Source organism: Pristis pectinata, chromosome 12 (genome assembly GCF_009764475.1).
Source record: "Pristis pectinata isolate sPriPec2 chromosome 12, sPriPec2.1.pri, whole genome shotgun sequence".
Lineage (NCBI taxonomy): Eukaryota > Metazoa > Chordata > Chondrichthyes > Rhinopristiformes > Pristidae > Pristis > Pristis pectinata.
This window is the reverse complement of record NC_067416.1, coordinates 48,031,767-48,050,921: the sequence shown is the minus strand read 5'-3', so window position 1 is coordinate 48,050,921 and position 19,155 is coordinate 48,031,767. Positions and strand designations below refer to the sequence as shown.

Here is a 19,155-nt window from a genome sequence, read left to right as displayed (position 1 = left end):
ATCCTGTCTCTTAGAATCCTTTCCAACAGCTTGCCCACCACAGACGTAAATCTCGTTGGTCTGTAATTCCCTGGACTATCCCTACTACCTTTTTCGAATACGGGGACAGCATTTGCCACCCTCCAATCTTCCAGTACCAATCCCATGGACAACGAGGACTCAACGATCCTAGCCAACGGTTCAGTAATCTCCTACCTCGCCTCCCGAAGCAGCCTGTGGAAAATTCAGTCAGGTCCTGGGGACTTATCTGTCCTAATATTTTCTAACAGCTCCAACACATCCTCTCTTTTGATATCTACACGCTCTAGAACATTTACCTTACCAACACTGTACTCAGCGTCATCAAGACCCCTCTCTTTAGTGAATACTGAAGAGAAGTATTCATTGAGAACCTCACCCACTTCCACAGCCTCCAGGCCCGTCTTCCCACCTTTGTCTCAAATCAGCCCTACCTTTATACTTCTCAGCCTTCTGCTCTTCACTTACGAGAAAACAGCCTTGGAATTCTCCTTAACCCTCCTCGCCAAAGCCTTTTCATGCCCCCTTCTTGCTCTCCTCAGCCCCTTATCAGTTCCTTCCTTGCTACTCTATATTCCTCACAAGCCCTATCTGATCCTTGCTTCTTATACATTATGTATCCTGCCTTCTTCTTCCTAACCAGTTGTTCCACCTCTCTTGACACACATGGTTCTTTCACCCTGCCATTCTTTCTCTGTCTGATCGGGACAAATTTATCCCTAACATCCTGCAAGAGATTCTGGAACATCGACCACATCTCCATGGTACATTTCCCTCCAAAATTGTCAACCCAATATACACTCTCAGGTTCTAGCCTTATAGCCTCATAATTTTCCCTTCCCAATTAACTATCATCCCATCCCCTTTCCTCCTATCCTTGTCCATGACAATGCTAAATGTTATGGAGCGGTGGTCACTGTCACCCTGATACTCACCCACTGAAAGATCTGTCACCTGACCCGATTCATTACCTAATACTAGATCTAATATGGCATTCCCTCTAGTTGGCCTGTCAACATACTGCGGCAGGAATCCGTCCTGGACACACTTAACAAACTCTACCCCGTCCAAGCCTTTGGCATTAAGCAGGTGCCAATCAATATTTGGGAAGTTGAAGTCGACCATAATAACAATCCTGTTATTCATGCACCTTTCCAAAATCTGCCTCCGAATCTGCTTCTCAGTATCTCTGCTGCTACCGGAGAGCCTATCGGATACTCCCAGTAGAATATATGCTCTTTTCGTGTTCCTAACTTCCACCCATACTGACGCTAGAGAGGATCCATCTACATTATCCACCCTTTCTGCAGCTGTAATAGTATCCCTGACCAGCATAGCCACCCCTCCTCCTCTTCTCCTCCCACCCTTTTCCTTTTAAAACACTGAAGTCCAGGAATATTCAATATCCATTCCTGCCCTGGTGACAACTAAGTCTCTGCAAGAGCCACAATATCATAGTCCCATGTACTTAACCAAGCTCTCAGTTCATCACCCTTATACATGATACTTCTTACATTTAAGTAAATGCACGTTAGTCTGAAATTTTCCCCGTCTCTCGGAAGAATGATTATCATATGAACATTTTTATCTAGTTAGAAACAAAAGTTTAAAAAATAAACATATGTGAGATGAGTTCGCTCTCGTCAAATGGAATATGCTCCAAACAGACGTTATTCGGCTCGCCCTTGCGAAAGGTTTTAATTCTTCATGCACAATGCCTCACATGAATTAGTTCCACCCATTGTTTCTCCAATCACTGAACAGTGCCATTTGCAAATTGTCTACAATCGCAAAGCTGCCCAGCAGTGAATTTATAAAAAAAATTGACTGGGTCCTCACTCCGATTTGCGCGCCACACACATTGAGGACTTATCATTAAATAATTTATTTCCTGCCTGTAAGTTATTAGTGCGCTAATTCATGTCCATGAATCATATTTCACCTTAACCTTAGAGTGTAATTACAAGTGTGATCCATTAATCGATGTTCGCGGATTTCATTCAAAAATCGCAAGGAGGCATGTTGTTATTGATCAATTACTGTCCACACATTTGTTCCAGCTTTACCTTACTGGGATCCTATAACTCGTAGAGCATATTAATATTTCCATACAGTTGCACTCCCCATATTCAACAGAAATCCCATTATATGTTTGGCATCTCAGTTGATGTGTATACATGTTGTTCCACCGGATGATGACGGAGGCCTGATCACTACAGCCGCACGTTAAAATTCAATCTGCTCTTCCCGTGCCCGATTTCTGACCATTTCAGACTGTTGTTGAATTTTAGCTGTTAACTGGGATGTAGACAGCGGATTGCATGTGTGTGCTTTGACCAGTTGGACTGACATTTGGGGGACCTGATGTTTTCCCTCACGGTGGGTTTTGAATGTTAGTGCGAGACGACACATGAGTATGTTGCATCCTTCTTCCACTCAGCTGCAGTCAAAAAGGGAAGTCTCTTCGTGCTGAAGGTCATGTCCTGTTGAAGCGCCGTGGGGAACCTGGCCGTGTTTGAGCGGAACGTAGCTCCGTCCTTCTCCCAAGAAATCGATATGTCGTCGGAGTAGAACCCTCTTATCAAGCAGGTGAGTGCAGCGGTGTTCGCAGCTTGAGTCTCCTCTGGATAAAGGGGCAAGAGGCGGAGCTTTGGCTTCACTGGGTCGACTGCCAGAGAAGGTTAATATTCCAAGAACTGCTTTTCGGAAACATGATTGAAATGAAACCCTGGAAGTACCCAACAGAACTTGTAGGAACTGTTGAGGAGTAAACAACGTCCTCTTTTCCACTTCATAAGTTTCCTAACTGAGAGCTGGTCTAATTATTTCAGACACCTGGACTCCAAAGACTCCTGGCTTATTGGATCCAAAATTGGCTAGTTCTGTCACTGGACATCAAGTCTTTCACTGGAGGTGTACCACAGGGACTGGTGCTGAGACCTTTGTTGTTTATGATATATATTAACGACTTGACTATGAATATAGGAGGCATGACAGGAAATTTAGTGGTGCTGTGGATAGCAAGGAAGGCTTACAAAGGCTCTGACAGAATATTGATCAGATGGAAAGTTGGGCGGAACATGGTATATGGACTTTATTTCCGAAAAATGCGAATTGATGCATTTGAGAGTTCAAAATGGGCTATGACCTTTACAGTAATTGGCAGGGAATTAAGGAATGCTGATGCACAAATATACCTTGGGATTCAAGTCCATGATGGCAGCACATGTAGATCGGGTGGTAAAGAGGGAATATGGCATGCTTGCCTTCTTAGGTCAAGGCTTAGAAAATAAACTTTTGGAAGTTATGTTGCAACTGTTCAAGATACAATTTAAGCTGTGCTACGACTATAATGAGCAGTTCTGGTCGCCACACTATGGGAAAGATGTGACTGCGCTGCAGAGAGTGCATATGAGATTAACCAAAATGTTAACTGGATTGGAGAACTTCCGTTGGAGCGAGGGATTGGATAGGTTGGGCTTGTTTACTCTGGAGTGAAGGAGGCTGAGATGTGACCTGATAAAATCATATATATGTATGTATGTATATGTATGTATAAGGTATTACAACAGAGACAGAGACTACATGTTAGTAATACACACACACACGCGCGCGCGAGCGCGCACGCGATTTTATCAGGTCACATCTCAGCCTATAATATATATATGGCAGATCGTCAAAATATTTTCCCCATGGTAGCGATATCAAAAACACGAGGATATAGTTTTAAGTGAGAAGAAGATTTTTTAGAGGGGATGTTCTTGAAAAAAAGTACACAGAGAGTAGCTGATATCTGAAACGCTCCAGCAGAAGGGTTGGTGGGGACAGCTGTAATCACTACGTTTTAGAGGCATTCCGACACACAATGAAACATGCAAAACAAAGAAGGAAACTTTTCTGCCACCGGCAAGTAGAATTAGTGTAGATGGACTAAAAGTTCGGCATGGTCGTCCTCGGGCGAATGGCCCGTTTTTGTGCTGTATGATTCTATGTCTATTACTGGAGTGGGGCGGCACAGTGGCTCATATATTAAAGTTGCTGCCACAAAGCTAAAGCAACCCTGGTACGATCACAAATTAGGATGCGGGAATTTACATGATTGTCGTGTGACAGCGTGGGTTTCCTCCAGGTGCTCCGGTTTCCACATCGCAAATACAAGCCAATGGCTGGCTTAACTGGCCACTGTAAATTATCCTACGTGTGAAGGTGAATGGTAGAATCTGAGGGGGGGGGGGGGGGGGGGGGGCGTAGGGTGGATTTGGTGGAATTGTGGAGGAATAAAAATAGAATTGCTGTCCAATTAATGTAAATGGGTGCTTGATGACCGGATCAGACTCAGTGGACTCAATGCTGTAAGACTCAATGACTAACATTTAGCTATTAGCTGCACCGACTGTGAGAAAATTGCCACTTTCGCCCTCAACAAGAAAATATAATCACCCTTGCTCCACCCCTCGTTACTTCATGCCCGTTTCCCTCTGCACCCTGCTGCCTGACATACAGTAGTTTATGTTGCTTTTGCAAGCATCTACATGGTTTTCCATTTGTATTGTTGCTAGCTGTGCCCACCTTTGTGTCTTTCCTGCCCGCTTTGATACCAGAGCGACTGATTTTCTCTCACCGAGCATGTGTATTCCATCCAGCTGTATCCATTCCGCTCCGCTGCTGGTCAAGCGGCCGACTGTCAGATACTGGTTTCTGGTCTTTGTTGCTTGTTCGATCTGAACACCGACAACCCTTTCCTTTCCACCCACTGTACAAAAGACGGAAACCTCAATCGGGGTTGTGGAGTTCACTTCACACACCAGGATGGCAGTTTTGTTGATCCAGATTTCTTCAACGCTTCAGATATCTGAGAAGTATTGCGTGTTCTGGAATACACAATTGAGACAATGACTTACTGCTGACCAACCAGAAATTTAGTAATCATTCAACTGCATAAAAAGTCATTACATGCTAAGACGTCAACGTGGCCCAGATTCGTTCTTAGAGTGTTTAATTCATCTATCACCTTTTGATTCCTAGATTAGAGTTCTAATGACGTGGCCGCGCCTAAGGTACGGATTGTTGGGTAACCACCAGGTAACGTAGAGAAAGCAGGCCGACCGTGCAGGATTCGCCTGTGGTCATTCCCATCAGCAACAAGTTTACAGCTTTGGATACTGTTGGAGGAAGACCTATCAGGGCACAGCAGCAGCAGCAGCATGTCGGAGACACTGTTACCTGCCTCAGAGGCTCTGCAGGGAAGGATGAAGTCAGGCAGAGCAATAGCGATTGCAGACAGGATATTCTGTAGCCACAACAGAGACACAAGAATGGTGTGTTGCCGACCGGCTGCCATGGTCGAGGACGTCTTAGAGCCGCTGCAGAACATTCTCAAGGAAGTAGGGTGAGCAGCCGAGAGATCGTGGTGCACATTGGCACAAACGACGTAGTTAGAAAGGGAGAAGAGGTACTGCGCAGTTGAGTATAGGGAGCTAGGAAAGAAGATGAATAGCTTGCAGTGTCACGTGCTAGTCAGGGCATGAATAGAAGATAGAACAGATGAATGTGTGGCTGAGGATCTGCAGCGGGGGCAGGGTTTCTGGTTCTTGGATCATTGGAACCTGTTCTGCGACAGGGCGACCTGTACAAGAGGGACATATTGAATCTTAACTGGAAGGTAAGCAACATACTGGCGGGTAGGTTTCCTGTTGCTTCGCAGGAGGTGATAATCAGAGCAGAAAATGAAGGGATTGAGAGAAAGGTAAATCTTATGACCAGTAAGTCTGTAAGGAAGGATGGGCAGGAGAAAGTTAATAGACACGATGAATCGGACGGGCTGAAGTGTGTTTATTTCAATGGCAGGAGTATTATGAGTAATGGTGATGAACTTAGAGTATGGATCAGTACATGGAACTATGATGTTGTGGTCATTACAGAAACTTGGTTGAGAGAGGCGCAGGACTGAATGATTAATGTTCCAGGATTTCGGTGTTTTAGTAAAAATAGAGTGCGGGGTAAAATGGTGCGTGGGAATTGCACAATTAATCAGGGACAACATCACAACTGCACTCAAATGGGAAATAATGAAGGGCGCCTTCACTGAGTCGATATGAGTAGAACTCAAAAATAAGAAAGGTGCAATCAATCTGATTGGAGTATACTACAGACCACCCAATTGCCACAGGGACATTGAGGAACAGATATGCATGTAGATTCGGGGAAGGTGCAAAAAGCAACTCGGTAGTGTTTGTGGGTGACTTCAGCTTCCGCAATATTGACTGGGACCTTATTTGTGCAAAACGTTTAGATGGAGAAGAATTTGTTAGGTGCATTTAGGAGGGTTTCTAAAATCAGTATGTATATACCCCAAAGAGAGGAGGGACCATACTGAATATGGCATTGGGAAATGCCGTTGTCCGGCTGACTGAGCTTTCAGTGGGAGAACTTTAAGGAAATAGTAATCAAAACTCCTTCAGTTTTGAAGAAAGCTATGAATAATAATAAGTATGGACCTTGCAGGGGAGTATTAAATTGGGGCAGGACAAATTACGACAGCACTAATGTGGAACTATAAAGAGTTAATTATGAACAGCTGTTTTGGAGCAAATCATCATAAAACATGTGGAGGCTGTTTAAATCCCAACTACACAGAGCACAGGACAGGTATGTTATGGGAAGAAGGTAGGACAAGGATGGCAAGTTAACGGATCCGTGGATTACAAAAGAGGTAGTGAATTTAGTCAAGAAAAAAAAAACAAGCGTATGCAAAGTTGAGGAAGCTAAAATGAAACAGTGCCCTTGAGGATTATGAAAAACCCAGACAAAAGCACAAAAAGGGAATTAGGAAAGCCAGGGGGCCCATGAAAAGTCATTCGCAAGTAACAGTAGAAATAATACCAAGGCGTTGTATACATCCAAAAGGAGCGAAAGGATCACACGGGAGAGGGTGGGACCACTCAAGGATAAAGGAAGGAAGATGTAGTTTGAGACAAAAGACGTGGGCGAGGTCCTAACTGAGTACTTTGCATTGGCATTTACCAAGGAAAATTACTATCTTTGATTAGTGAGATTAGTGTGAAGTGTACTGATACTCAGGGGCATTTTGAGATAAATAAAAAGGTAGTGTTGGGTCTGCTGAAGAATATTAAGCTAGATAGGTCCCAGGGAGTGATGGGATATATATATCGGGATACCAAAAAGGCAAGCCGTGCGATTGCTGGGGGCTTGACCAAGATCTTTCAGTCTTCTCTTGCCGCATGTGATATCCGGGAGGAGTGTCGAGTAGGGAATGTTGTTCCGCTGTTCAAGAAGCAAAATAAGGATTTGTTTCTTGAACATACTATTGACTAGTGAGTCTCACGTCAGTGGTAGCGAAACTATTGTAGAGGATTCTTGGGGATAGGATTTATGAGCACGTGGAAAACCATTGCTTAATTAGGGACAGTCAGCATGGCTTTGTGCGAGGTAAGTCATGTCTTACTAACTTGATCGAGACTTTCGATGATATGACGAAAGTGATTGATGAGCGTAAAGCTGTACAATGTTGTCTACATGGATTTTAGTAAGATGTTTGACAAGGTCCTTCATGGTACGTTCATCCACAAGAATGAGATGCATGGACTCCACGGTGACTTGGCCATTTGGATTCAGAATGCGCATACCAATAGAAGAGAGAGGATAGTAGTCGATGGGACTTATTCTGGCTGAAGGGCCATGACTACTCGTGTTCCGTAGGGATCCTTACTGTGACCTCCGCTGTTTGTGATATATAACTTGGATGAAAAGGTGCATGGGTAGGTTAGTAATTTCAGAAAGGATACTAAGATTGGTGATGTTACTGGATGGTGTAGAAGATTGCCAGAGGATACAGCTGGATACAAACTAGTAGCAGATATGGACCCAGATGGATTTTAATTCCGCGCAAATGTAAGGTGTTGCACTTTGGGAAAGGGACAATGCAAAGACAATGACAGGGCGCTTAACAGCGTTGATGTAAAGAGGGGCCTTGGAGTCCAAGCCCATAGTTTCCGAAAACGGGTTGCATAAGCTTATCGGGTGGTAAAGAAGGAGTCTGGCATGCTTGCCTTTATGCGACAAAGCATTGAGTTAAAGACTCAGGAAGTTACTGTTGCAACGTTGTAAAACTCTGGTTATACCGCACGTGGAAACTTGCGGAGAATGCAGAAGGGGTTTACTAGTATGTTGCCTTGAAAAGAGGTCATGTGCTATAAGAGAAGGTTGGACAAATATGGTGTGTTTCCTCTGGAGCAGCGGAGCTTGAGCGGAGACCTGATCGAAACTTATAACATTATAAGAGGCACAGTTGGAGTTGACAGCCGGTATCTTTTTCCTAGGATCGGTATGTCTAATAGAAAGGGGAGTGCATTTAAGGTGAGAGGGGGTAAGTTCAGAGGAGATGTGCGGGGTAAGGTTTTACCCTGAGAGTCGTGGAATACTGGAAGGCGCTGCCAGGTGTGGTAGTGGAGGCAAATATGATAGAGGCCTTTAAGAAGCTCTTAGGCACATCAATATACAGAGAATGGAAGAATAAGGACCTTGTGTAGGCAAAGAGGACTAGTTAGTTTCGCAATTAAATTACGTTTAATTAGTTCGGCACTGCATCGTGGCTGGAAGGGCCTGTTCCTGTGCTGTACTGTTCTATGTTCTAGATTTTCCTGAACCCCCGGGTCACATATAAGTAATACAGTAATACAGTACTTATACATATATAAGTAATACAGAGATAAGCGGAGAGAAAGAGGGGAGAGGTGCATGCAGCCAGACCAAATTTGACGCAGTTGAAAAGAATGAGATGAAGCTGAGAGGTGGCCGAACAGACAGAGGGATAGGGGAGAGAGAGAAAAATCAGAGAGAAAGAAGGTGAAAGCCAGTGATAGAGGGAAAAGTTCCTCATTAAATCTGAACTGCTGAAGATCATTTGGCCTGTTGTGTCCAATTGTTCCCTGACATTTAAAGACTGTCTTTGAAAGAATGATAGACCGGTTGAGCACGAGGTTTTGCTGCCGTTTTTCTCTGATTAGTCCAGTGGTTACCCCGCCATACAACACAATTCACTAAGCCCACCGCTGAGTGGTGAGTGCGTGGAATGGGCTGCCGGAAACGGTGGTGGAGGCGGATACGATAGGGTATTTCAAGAGACTGTTATATATGTACGTGGAGCTGGATAAAATAGAGGGTTATGCGTAAGCCTAGTACTTTCTAGGGTAGGGACATGTTCGGCACAGCTTTGTGGGCCGAAGGGCCTGAATTGTGCTGTAGTTGTTCTATTTTCTATGTTCTATTTGTCCTTTTACAACCCTTAATTTTGCATGCACACGTACTGAAAGACAATAGATATAATAAATCTGCACAACATTAACGAGTACCAGAACTCCAAAGTTAAGGAATAAGACTAATATTGTTCACCACCCTTCCCCTTTGTTCGTATTTTAAGATGCCTGAATCCATTGGAATTTTTTCGCACATACAAATTCATTTGGGTGATCATAGTACCATATTCCTCTATGTATCAAGAACTCTTATAACTACAGTTTGCATAATTTACTGCTAAAGCATTCTGAATCGCATTTCAGAGACAGACGAAATTGTACAGATGCTGGATGCATCTGGAGCAATACAAAAAGGTGCTTGAGGTACTCAGCAGGTCAGGCGGTATCCATGAAGGGAAATAAATATTCGACGTTTGGGGCCGAGACCCTTCATTGGGACTGCAAAGGAAGCGAGCAGAAGCCAGAACAAGAAGGTGGGGGGGGGGGAGGACTACACGCAGACAGGGTATAGGTGAGTTCAGGTTATAGACGTCCAGGCTGAGAGGGGTAAGGTAGTGGGTGGGGGAGGTGGAGAAGATGTAATAAGCAGAGAAGTGATAAGTAGAAGAGGCCGAGGGCACAAGAAGTATGAATCCGGTAGGAAGGCGCAGTGGACCATGAAATAAAGTATGGGGAGGGGAGGAGATGAGGTTGGCGGGTAACCAACATGGGGCAAGGGAGACAAGAAAATAAGGGAAGATAAAGGAGTGCAGATGGGACAAAAAGAAAGGGTGGGGTTACCGGACGTCAGAGAAATCGATGCAAAGGCCATCAGGTTGGGGTCTCCCAAGGTGCAATATGAGGTGTTGTTCCTCCAACCTGCGCCTAGACTCAACGTGGTAGTACAGGAGGCCGTGGATAGACATGTCAGTATGGGAGTGGTATGTGGAATTGAAGTGGGTGGCCAGAGAGAAGTCCTGGCTGTTGTGGCGGACGGAGGGAAGGTGCACGACGAAGCAGTCACTCAATCTGCATCGGGTCTCACCAACGTACAGGAGGCCACACCGGGAGCACCGGATGCAAGAAATGACTTCTCGGACTCACCTGGAAGGATTGTTTGGAACTCTCAGTGGTGGTGAGGGAGGAGGTGTAGGGACAAGTGTAGAACTTGGTGCGGTTGCAGGCACAAGTGCCAGGGGTGTTACTGGTGGGGAGGGCCGAGTGGACAAGGGAGTATCAGAGTGAGAGAAGAGAGAGAGTAAGCTTAGTGGACAAGACAGGCAGGGAGTGAAGAAAGACTGATGGATTAAATTGCATTTGTTTCAATACAAGAGGCCTGAGATGTAATGCAGATGAATTCAGGGCATGGGAGGTACATCGGACTGGGATACTATAGCCATTACAGAAACATGGTTAAGGGAGGGACCGGACTGGCAGTTAAATGTTCCAGGGTACAGCAGCTATAGGCGGAATAGAGATGGAGGGAATACAGGAGTGGGGGTTGAATTCCGATTCGGGAGAACATCACGGCGGTACTCTGAGATAAAATTAATAAGGAGGGGTGATGACCTTGTTGTAATTGTACTATAAGTCGCCTAATAGTCGACGTAAATTAGAGGAACAAATATGCAGGGTGATTACATAAAGTTGCACGAATAATACGGTTATCATAGCAGGTGATTTTAACTTTCCTAATATAGACTAGGACTGTCATAGTGCTTAGGGCTTAGACCGGGTGAAATTTGTTAAGTGTGTTCAGGAAAGTTTCCTTAAGCAATATATTGAAGACACAACCAGGTCAAGGGCAAAGCTTGACCTTATATTGGGCAATGGGGCAGGGTAAGTGGCCGAGGTGTCTGCGTGAGAAGCTAGGGAAGAAATTGTGGGAGCCCTGGTTGAGATATGTGCATCGGCGTTGCGATGGGTGAAGTGTCGGAAGACTGGAGGATGGCTGGTGTTGTCCCTTTTTTTAAGAAGGGCTGCAAGGAAAAAGGTGGGAATTGTGGACCAATAAGCCTAGTATCTGTGGTAGGTAAGTTACTAGAGGTAATTCTGAGGGAAAAGATGGACAAGCACTTGGAAAGACAGGGGTTGATTAGGTATAGTCAGCACGGCGTTGTGCATAGGAGATCGTCTTTCACGAATATGATTCAGTTTTTTTAAAGAAACAATCAAGAACGTCGATGAGGACAGGGCGGTAGACGTGGTCTATATGGACCAGTTTGGACTTTGACAAGGTTCTACATGCAAGGCTGCTATGGAAAATTAGATCGCCTGCGATTAAGGGAGAGGTAGCTCATTGGATACAGAATTGGCTTGAATGTGGGCATCAGAGGGTGATGGTGGAAGCTTGTTTTCGGACAGAAGGCCCGTAACTATTGGTGTTCCTCAGGGCTCGACGCTGGGCCCATTATCAGTGATTTGGATGATAATGTATAAGGCACCTTTCGTAAGTTTGCAGATGATAGGTCGTGTCGTTGACAGTGAAGATGGTTATCTAGATTTACGGGAGGATCTTGATCAGCTGGGTAAGGGGGCCGAATAATAGAATATGTTTTATCCGGACAAGTGTGGGTTGTTGCATTTTGGGAAAGCAAATGAGGGTCGGATGTTCACAGTTAACAGTACGGTCCTGGGAGTGTTGTAGAACAGACAGACTTAAACGTACAAGTCCGTGATTTCCTGAAAGTGGCATCACAGGGAGACCGGGTGGTGAGAAGATTTTTGGCACGTTGGCCTTCATCAGTCAAGGAACTGAGTTTAGAAGTTGGGCTGTTATTTTGCATTTTTACAAGACATTGCTGAGGCATCTTGGAGTATTGTGTTCAGTTTCTGCACACCCTGCTATTAGAAAGGTGTTATTAAGCTGTAAAGAGTTATGAGGAGGATGTTGTCAGGACTCAAGGGACTGCGTTATGGAGAAAGGTTGAGCAGGGCTGGGACTTTATTAATTGGAGCATAGTAGAAAGATGGATGACCATATAGAGCTATAAAAATTACGAGGGGCAGGGACTGGATGAATGCTCACAGTCTTTTTGCCCCAGGGATGTGGTATCAAGAACTAAAGGGCATAGGTTTAGGGGGAGAGGGTAGATATTTAATGTGAACTCTTTCACCAGAGAGTGCTCAAAAATGGAATGAGCTGTCAGAGGAAGTTGTTGAGACAGGTTCATTAACGATATTTAAAATGCACATGGATAGGGAAAGATTGGAGGGATAAATACCAAACGCAGGCAAATGGGATCAGATGGAATCTTGGTCGGCATAGACCAGTTGTGCCGAAGGACCTGTTTCCATGCTGTATGACTCTGAATCTAATATGACATAATTTATCTCCTTGAATAAAAAAGCAGGCTTGGCCAAAATCTACTAAACGATAGCTGGGAATGGAAGGGTTAACAACTGATGATGCACGGGTTAATTGTATGCTTCTCACTGTCAGCTTCTTCCCATGGTAAAGCATTACCTCAGCCCTGGGGTGATTATAGTTATGGCTGAAAGTGAGGGCCAGGTGTGGGTAGGAAAGACATAGTTATTTTAGACATATTTTGTTTCGCAAGCTCACTGCAAGCAATTACCGTCGTGAGTGCAACTTCCCACGAAGATTTCTCACGAAATAAGTAGAAGAGATACACACTAACCGAGGCATCTTCGAGTGGTATTAGAACAGAGCTCAGGTTACACTGTTTACTCTTTCACTGTATTCCCCACTCCCGCTAGTGTTACCTAATAAAGCATTAATCGTAAGTTCTTTTGTTCTGCTGTCGTCTGATTTATTACAGAGCGCGGGTCGACTTTTACAAACTAACAATGAAAGGCACTTACTAGGTTTCACAGTCAGCGTCGTGCCATCTCCGTCATGGGTGACCCAGTCCACATCAGTTCCTTGAGCACAAGAACTCCACTGTTGCAAACAGTACATAAAATCTCAAATGTTCCTAAATGTTGATTAATGATGCAGTGGATATGGTTCAACTCATTGCCTGGACGTCATAAAATTCCGTGGACGATTGTAACCCTCGGCAGAACAGATATCATGTAAAATGTCAAGGCTATGTAATGAATATGAGTATAACATTTGAACAGCAATTAATCAAATATATATAGATAAATTCATACTTTAAGAGGGCCCTTGGGCTCCAGCTTGGTGTGGCTACAAAAAAGGCCTTCCACTGACTCTGCCAAGGGGTAACAAACGGTGTGATTCCCATGTAGCTGCATATGTATTTTGTAAAATAAATTATCCTCTGACGCCCATACAAGAGTACTGGTAATGGTAAGGAGTCCAAATTTAAGAAGTATGATCTTTCCTCCGGTGGCCATCGTTTACAGTCGCTCAGATAAATCCAGCGTTCCTGGCCTTTCACTTTCACTGCGCTGTCGGTGTTTGGAGTAGTATCTGGAAGGGGACTTCCCACCGAGGTCCCAGTTTAGGGCGCTCCCAATCCCGTATCAGTATAGAGTCTCCGATTTGTAGGTCAGGCAATTCCTTGTTCTGCCCTTCAGGTGGTTTAAAGGCACTCTGCACCTGTGAATTAAGAAAATTTAAAGTGGAAGTAAGTTGACTGAAATACCTTTGTAGTTCAGCCCCCATGATATTAAGGTCAACCTGTGTGGGGGGTTGGGTGTCAGGCGTCCCATAGGATTCTTCACGGACGCCCATAGACAATTTCGGCAGCCGATACCCCGATGGCCGAATATGAGGTGATTATCATATGGTATGATGCTAAGGAGAGAACCTTCAACCAGTTTAGACCTGTCTCTGACACTAATTGGTTATTTTATTCTTAAAGGTGCTGTTAGCTCTCTCTACTACACCCGCTGATTGAGGGTGGAAGGTGCAGTGGAACTGCTTGTTCGATATGCAGTGCCTCGCACAATTCCTTATTTCTTTTCCTATCAGGTGGGGGCCATTGTCAGAACTTATCCGTCGGGGAACCCAAACCTATGGTCTAACCTCTGTAAGCAATAATTTACCACCGTTGAGTCCTTATTGTTGGTGTTTGGAAAAGCTTCAATCCATCTACTGAATACATCAACAATAACGAGACAGTACTTGTACAATGTACACGCCGTAATTCAATAAAGGTGAATTGTATACATTCCAATGGACAACCTGGCAAGGGGGTTTTGTCTGGGGTGCACTTCACCCCTTTCCCAGTGTTGGTTTGTTGGCATATCAAACACGACCGTATTTTTCCTTTGCTTCTTCCTCCAATATGGAGTGCCACCAGGTACGTAATAAAATGTTACTGATTCCCTCCTTGCCAAAGTGGATGTCAGCATGTCGGCAGTCAATAAGAATTGGTAACAAAGAATCAGGTATTCATACTTGACCGACTGGAGTAACCTAGAGGCCGTGTGGCGCAGAGTGCGTACACCCGTGCGCCTTCCACATTTGTTTTTATGAGTCAGGGGCGTCCCCCTGTAAGTGCTGCACAGTGACCTTGTCTGGCGTGCCCGGCGTTGCGACCTTTGGCTTGCAAACAACTGCTTGTTTTTCTACAGTGGAAACGATTTTAGACCCCTGGCATGCTGCCAATTTCTCTTCTGTATCTGCCTTGTTATTGCCCTGGGTTACTGGGGAGGCATCTGAAAGGTGAGCGGAACACTTAATGACGGCCAATTTTTTGGGAGGAGGATGGCTTGGACGAGGTTCTTTACATTAGCCGGATTCTGTATGGGGCTACCTGTAGAGTTCAGAAATCCTCTGTGTGCCCAGAGTTGGCCAAATCATGGGCAACTCGAAAAGCATAGCAGGAGTCAGTGAAGATGTTAACTAATTTGTCCTTGGCTAAAATTCAAGCTCGGGTCAGTGCAAAGAGTTCTGCTTTTTGGGCAGAGACTGGGGCTGCTGAGATGCAGATTCTACACTCTGGGATCATTTAACACGGCATAGCCACAAAGGCGGGTGCCCTATTCAGAAATGTAGGAACTACCGTCGACGTACAGGTTTAATTCGGCTGACTGGATGGCCTTTATCTGAAAGGTCCGGACGGGGTGCAGTTAAAAGTGGTTACACATTAGACAGTCATGAGGTGGGTCCGCAAGATCCTCAGGTGGGGCCTCTAGGAAGGTGGCAGGATTAATGGTCGTGCAGTAGGCAAAAGAGAGGAGTGGTATATTCAGGAATGCTACCTCGTATTTGATTAGCTGCTCCTGGTTAAGGTGTTGCGTCTGGTGGAGGTTAAGAGTGTCGTTACGCTATGGGAGGAATAACCCAACACTGCTTGTTGGAAGGTTATATTGGAGGCTGCTGTTACTAGGAAATAAATGGCGGGAAGCATTTGTGAGCATGGTGTAAGTCCCCTCGCAACTGGGGTCCAGCCGAGTGGAAGTGTATGCCACCGGTCTTTTCCTATCCCCATGAGTTTTGAGTAAGGACGGCTGCAGCGCAGTCCTCCAGGTCATTCACGAATAGCTGAAATGGGCGATCATGCAAAGACCGTCCCAGGGCCGGGGCGCTGGCAAGGGCCTGTTTGAGGCTGTCAAAGGCCTCCCTTTGTTCCTTCGTAATTTCAAAGGATCCCACAGACTGGCTTGAGGCCAGCGGTGTGAGGTTCTTATTCAGGCGCGCCACGTTAGGTAGCCATTGCCTGCAGAAATTTACTAAACCTAAGACTGCGCGCATACCCTTTGGGGTAGCTGGCGGTGGGGTGGCAATGATGGGTGCAATACTATCGGGAGTGAGCTGCCGCTCGGTAGCATTAAGAGGGTACCCAGATATTTCTCCTGGCGCTGGTTTCGTTTGACTTTCTGTGGAGGTATTACGTATTCCTCAAGATGGAGCGCGTTAAGTAGTTTATTCATGTCCTGATGTGACCGGCTCCAAGGGGCTTTCTAGTAAAAGGTCATATACATAATGGACAACGGTGGATTTATCGGAAGAGTGCAACCCTTGGAGTTGTTTCTGTTAAACTTGGGAAAAATAGTCCAGGGTGTATAAAACCTAGCGGGAGGCGCGTCGAAGTGTATTGATGACTTTGGAAGGTGACAGCAAACAGGTTACAGCGAGTCGGGAGAGAGGGAATTGCGAAAATTGTATGCTGCAGGTCCACAGTGGTAAAAACCAAGAGTCGGCAGGAATACTGCTGAGAATGGTAGCTGGATTCGGGACCACGGGACGTAGTGCTCTACTCTCTCGTTGACCTTACGTAGGTCTTATACAAGGCACCACTCTGTCCGTCCGGGTCTGGGGACGAGTAAAATTGGGGTGTTACAAGGTGATTGGCAAGAGCACAAGGATGCCCTGTTTGCAGAACGAATCTATTAACTGGGTTATTCCGTCGACTGTCTCTCTTCGAAGGGGATACTGTGGGACGGAACACAGTTGTTCTACCGGTCCTACACGGACCTGGACTGGGGTCGCTGGAGCATACCCTACCTCGGACTTCGATGCGGCCCATAAATTGGGGGTGGGCTCATCCGAAGGGAGTCGATGGGGTTGGTGGTGTAAACAGCCCGTCACCGAGAAAGGGACGAGGTAATAAGTCAGGGTCCCCTCTAGCAGAGCCTGAGGAACCCCGAAAAGGCCTTTGTGTGCATGATACCTCAAGACGTTGGGCTTGGAATCCCAGTTCCTTCGGTTTATTATCCCTTGTTAACTGACAGGGTAATGTGAGGGGACATCAAGCCTGACTCATTCCACAATTCATGAGGCACTTGGACTAGAAGTGCTGTCCCCTCCTTTCCACTACTTCCCTAAAATAGTGACAGTCACCATGCCACCCAGGAGAGGAGCATGCAACCCTTCTAGCTCTCTTGAGGCCCCGGTGGGGTCATAAGCTGGCGTTACATGCGGGTCAGTGGTTTCAAGGGTGGGTCAAAATCGCTGCTCGTGAAGTTCACCGTCCACCACTGAGGAGGTTGGTGAATCCAGAGGATCCTATGGGTTTTTGGATCAGTAATGGTAATACCTTCATCCAGGCGATGTATTTTGAGTCGGAGGGAGCAGAGCAGGTCCGTCCCAGCCAGGTTAATCCACAGGGTTTGTGGTACCGGAAACTGGATCAGGCATTCCCGATCTTCAAATTTAACTTGTGAGGTTTCAGTTAAGGGGTAGGACCATTTCTGTCCCTCCAGCCCGCTCAATGGAACTGAAGGAGTGGACAGTTTAAAATCATGCTGGCAAATACAAGGGGCTTCCAGGGTCGAAGTATTTGTTCCCGTAAAGAGAATCGCTTTCCTTCAACTAAGAAATTGACTATGGGTTCATCGTCCGGTTATCGGTGAGGGCAGGTGTACATGGAAAGGTTACTCTCCACGGCTCGTCATGCAGAAAACGGTTTTGTTAGTTGAAAAGTTTGTGGTCTACTGGGAGGTCTCTTCTGCCGATGACGGTATTAGGGGCAGTCCCTCCGCCAATGGTCAGGTGTCCCACAAAGGTAGCATCCTGTCGGCTTGGCTCTCGCCGTTACGGTTTGTTGAGGTCCCCGGGTCCTAGGTAATTACGAGAGGGGTGGTGGTCCACTAGGGGGTCGGTACACTGGTGCTCAAGTCATTGTGGTACAGTGGGTATCCTCTCCCGGACAGGTCAACCCCTTCTGGATCACAAAATTGCTGCTCCATTTGATAGCCCGTATTGTCGGAGTAGGGAGGTTGGGGGCCGAGGGGTTCTCGGACCATTTTCCTGTTTTTACCTTTGTGGACTAAACGCCCTGCTCATGGCTTTCCGTGTGTGGTCAGGCCATGTTGATGTTGCCTAGTGTGGACAGTTGACGCCACTTCCTCAGGGATGCATTGTAGTAGGAGGGCGTTAAACTCCTCTGTTGTTGCATCGTCCCCCGCATAGTTACCGTAAAGTGAACAGAAATGGTCCCAAAAGTCTGGGCCATCCTCACCCTGTTTCAGTAGGCATTCTAGAAGCTTAGTTATCTCAATAGGCCGTTGAAGGGTTTTGCGAAGGACAGTTCTAATTGTGGCCACCAGGTCCTGAGGCCGGACGGCCGCCTGAAAGGCTGTCCAGTCGGCATAGTTCCCCAGGTGTTCTTTCCACCGTACCGCCTCATTAGTTGTAAGGGGAATGCAACAAAGACTGAAAAGGTCTTGTGTGGGGTGTGGGGGGGGCGCGTCCTGGTACATCTGAATTGTTCCGATCACATAATCAATGAAATACTCGGGTTGGTTTTACGGTTGGGCGCCTGACATGATTAAGCACATCTCCTGAGGCTTCCAAGGGATGTAAATTTGGATTGGAGGATTAGCGCTGGCCTGGGATGGATCAGGATTGGTAACACTCTTGTTGGAGAATTGTTTCTTAACCTTGGCTCCCTTAACCCCGTTCAACATGGGTGGTGGGCTGGGATCTGTAGGGTCGCCATAATCAGGGGTATAATTAGGGTTGGGGCTGCTGCTGAGAATATATTGAAGGACTGTCCCTCTTCAAAAAGTTTCGTCGCTTGTCTGTGGCCTTAGAGCCACCCGTCTGTGGGATTACCTTCGTCTAAGCTGCAAACTGGTTCGGGACGCAAGAGGACCATGGACTTGTCCCGGGGGCGGTACTTGGCTTGCAGTCGCTGGTGGTAAGGGTGGAACAGCTTGCGGGCTAGCCGCATTATATGGGGGCGGCAATGAAACGGGGTGGGGGGGAAGTAGCTAGGGGCTGTGGGTCGGACTACCTAATCCTCCTCATCTTCGTCCGTATCATTACTTTGGAACAAACAGGGGCACGCCAGCATGTCGGGAGGTACCTCCACTTCATCCTTACTTATTTATTTTTATTTCTGATTTTCTCCTGATACACCTCATTTACCTCTTCTCTCTCCCTTCTGCTCCTTTCAGCATCGTGGTCTCAGCACTGAGACTTCAGGACTTCCCAACTCTTAGGATTTCCTTTCATCACACACACTAATTCCCTTCTACGCGCATTATGTTCCCAGCTAGC

The 19,155-nt window shown here is 46.1% G+C and overlaps 1 pseudogene; it reads right to left on the bottom strand.

The window, feature by feature from the left end:
* LOC127576969 (immunoglobulin heavy constant gamma 1-like) overlaps positions 1 to 18,826 on the bottom strand; it is a 28,238-nt pseudogene extending 9,412 nt beyond the window's left edge.
* Between the last annotated feature and the right edge of the window lie 329 nt (positions 18,827 to 19,155).